The sequence below is a fragment of the Marmota monax genome, unplaced genomic scaffold (assembly GCF_021218885.2).
Source record: "Marmota monax isolate L192 unplaced genomic scaffold, Marmota_monax_Labrador192_F-V1.1 WCK01_AAM20220418_F8-fsc00105, whole genome shotgun sequence".
Classification (NCBI taxonomy): domain Eukaryota; kingdom Metazoa; phylum Chordata; class Mammalia; order Rodentia; family Sciuridae; genus Marmota; species Marmota monax.
Genome location: NW_026692947.1, coordinates 1,554,291 through 1,558,115, shown reverse-complemented (window position 1 = coordinate 1,558,115; position 3,825 = coordinate 1,554,291).

Below are 3,825 nucleotides of genomic sequence, written 5' to 3'. Positions count from 1 at the left end.
TTTCCCTCCCCACCTCTCTCCCTCTCTCTCTCTTAAAGAGACAGGCAGCTTGGCTGCTACCGACACCACAGCAGGAAGGAGAAAGAGGATGCTTTTAGTTCTCAAGTGGAGGCAATAGAACTAGAGTCCGAGCCACAAAGAGGCCAGGAACTAGGCCTGGGCATCTGTGGCAGGCCACTGGGTCATGTTTTGGCACCTCCTGCAGTTCACTGGAGCAGGGAATTTCAGGTCTCTACCCAGAATCCCTAGAGCAGGTTGGGCAAGTTAACCAAGTAGAGAGCTGCTGGGAAGACGGAGTTCCCACACCCAAGAGCCCCAGGGAGGTCCAGGACGTGTACCTTGCCACTTCTAGGAGAAGTCGAATCTGACTTGCCTTCCCAGGAACACCCAGAGGACCAGGGGCAACACTGGAACCCAAGTCAAGTACTCCAGTGTGACCTGGAGCATAGCATACAACCCCTCCCAATCCACTTTCTCAGCCACAGCATGAGGGTGCACACACTCCTTGGGCTTATGGATGACAGAACAGTAAATCCACAAAAGCCTGGGAGACTGGACAGCGTTTTTCAGACAGGCATTGAAGGTTTTGAAGCTCACACACATTTAGTTATTGGGCCATAATCTTCACAGACTGCTGGGCTGGAATGCAGGGATGCCAGCTTCCCAAACAAGACCCAGTACCCTAGAATCAAATGTCCTGGGAAGCTGGAGAGGTCTGTGCTGCTCTGATCAGCTCTGAGATAGCAGTTGAATAAGAAATGGTTAAAACCAGGAAATTCCATGTTTCTATAGAATGTTGGAGGGACTTTCCCATGACCACACCTGGTGGTTTCCTCTGCCAGCCACACCCCTACCACAGTGACACCAGCTCAGGAGCAAGAGCAAACTGCCTCCTGCTCAGATCAATCTACTTGATAACATGATTTACTTGATAACAAGGCAGCTGTGGGTTTTCATAGCAGGCCAGGAGGAATGTTCCTGAGAGCCAAGTGCTCCACCCTGTATTCCTGCTGGACATATGGGAAAATTGTACTTCCTTGGCTCTGTGACTGGGGAAGAAGAGAAGCAGGTGACATCCCAATCAAAGCATTTAGTTGCTGCTGAAAGACCCCCTAGAGCTCATATCCTCCGGCAAGGAGATTCTATTAAACTTGGTAGTCTGGTCCCTGGTTACTTTCTCAAGCACAGCGCCCCCTGCTGGCCAACACGGGACCTTTAGCTTTAGTGAGAAATCAAACTTGTTTTAGGCCACTGAAGATTGCGTTATAAGCTAAATGCTACACATTTTCCCCTGATGAATCAGCGCTCTTACTTTCCTCTCTCTAGCAAGCTCAGTCTCTTTCAGTGTCTCTAGCAGCTTCAATTGCAACCGTAAAGCACCATTGTAAAGCAGACACTATGTGCTCAGGATGCAAAGGGGAGAATTAGGTGTCCTCCGAGGGGTATGGGAGTGCTTTATATATGCTAACATATATACTTCAGCAGATGGTGATTTGGTGGCCCTTAGAAGAGGGACAGCAGGGAGTCAAGAAGGGCTGGCCAGTCAAGAAGGTTTGCTTGACACGACTTTGGAAAGAGGGGGTTAAAGAAGGGGGAGTTGGAGGTAAGGAGTTTGAGGCAGAGAGGACTGTGCAGAGGCGCAGAATGATGGGCAGAGTGTGCCTGGTTACTTGTTCAGGCATTGTGAAAAGAAGGGGGGAGGTGGATCCGGGCTAGAGGCAGATCAAGCTTCATGGGGCATCCCTTTGGGGACACATGCTCTGTGTGGACAAGATGAAGAAATGAGCCCTGGCTGGGCAGCGTGGCTGCTATTTTCTCTGGGGAGGTGCTGGAACATGCAGGCCTCCTGGAGAGAAGACTGAGAAGTCTAAGAGGCCTCACTGCATTTTCCCAAGTAGCTCTGAGGAATCATAGAAATAGAAGTGGCAATTCAAAGGTAGCCCAAGGACCATAGACAGGAAGGGCTAGCAGGGTGGGGGTGGGTTTCTTGATGGCAGCTCTGGGGGTGGAAGGAATCTCATATGTACCTTCTGCAAAGCAGTGGTGTGGAGGGAAGGGCGGGAGCTAGCCACATCAGCCCAGAGGCTGACATCTGGCTGTGCCTTCCCTTGCAAGAGACAATGACTTTGAGCAAGTCACTCAACCTTTTTCAAAGAGTTGGTGTGAAGCATAACGAGATGAAGTGCCTGGGACCTGGTAGGCTCTGAATAGAAATTAACTTGTTTTGGGCTTGGTGGTGTGTGCCTGTAGGCCCAGCTACTTGGGAGGCCAAGCAGGGAGGATCACTGGAGCCCAGGAGTTCAGGGCTAGCCTGGGCAATACAGACAGACCCCATCCTTTAAAAAAAAAATAGGGTCTGGGGTCTTAGTGGTAGTGCCTGTGCTTAGTGTGCATGAGGCTAGGCCCTAAACACCAAAACCACCGAAATAAAGAAATAAAGAGATTTTTTTTTTCCCTGTCCGTTCGTGGCCCACACCAGTTTTTCCCAGCAGACTTACCTGCATAGTGCCTTAAAGGGGAGGGGAAGAACCAGGGCAGTATATGGAAGGGGAGCCCCACAGGGGCAGGTGTAACAAAGCCTCAGAGCCCTGCTCCCTGCCATCTCCAGGAGTCAGCTCTGGCCAGAAGCTTTGTTGCAGAAGGAGGGACAGACATTGAAGACAGACCTGGTGCCCCTAGGCTGTGGGGAAGGGGCTGTGGGAGAATTCTGGCCCCTGAGCCATCCTGCATCATCCTTCTTCCTCATTTTCTTGACTCTTCAAGCCTCCTCTGCACCATTCCCTGCCACATTCTCAGTCAAAGACCTTGCTTTCAACTTCCCTGAAATAAAAGCAGCAATAAAAACTTCCTCGCCCCACATCCACACTGCCTGTGTCTGCACCCACACCTGCCTTCCCTCCCAAGAGACAGGCCCACCACCCCTCCACCTAGTCCCTATAACCCACCCCTCTCTCCATCAAACTCCTTCTTTCTGTCCTGCTGTGTCCTGCTCATAAAGCAGAACTGCCTCAGCTCTGTCCATCTGGGGGACAAAAACCTGGTCCTCTCACCAATCTTGATGCTTCCCATTTGCTGAGCTGCTGAGATTTCCCAACTCCCTTCCCCTCTCATTGTTGCTCAATCCATGCCACCTAGATTCATTTCTCCTCTATTAAAATACTCTTGTCCAGGTCACTACCTTCTATGCCAGTCTCACTTTACCCCACTGGCACTCAAGTTGGTCCCTCTCTACTGGTCTATACCGCTTTCTCTTGTTTCTGCGATAAGTGTTCTCCCAACCATCTACTTCCCCATGCCTTGCTTCTTCTGTCTCTTTTGGTCCTTCCCCCCTGCTGGATTTCTAATTGTTGGGACCTTCTCATTTACAGATTCTTCCAGGGACTCTCAAGAGTTTGAATACATCTATAAGGTAGTAGCTCCTAATTTTGTTTTCAGGTAGGATCTCTCCCCCAAACTCCAGATCCACATAGCCAAGAGTCTGAGAGTTCCACATCAATGTGTACAAGTCACCTCAGTCTTGCCAGCCCAGGCAGAATTCTTGGTTTCCTAACAACACTCCCTTCCTGCCACAATGGTCTTCTTGACCCACCCCGGCACTCGTGTTATCTTGTCATGTTGCTTCTTTTGCTTATCATGTATTAACACATTTTTCCTCTGTAGCCCGTGTCCTGTTTTTCCTAGGCAATACTGTATGGCGGTGCTTGTAGAAGGGAGAGGCTTAAAGTTTGTCAGTTGGCTAGTTATTGAGTCTTTGTCATATGTAGTCTGACAGGGTTAATTTCTGGGTAAAAGGAAACTTCCTATAACTAAATAAACATTTAGATT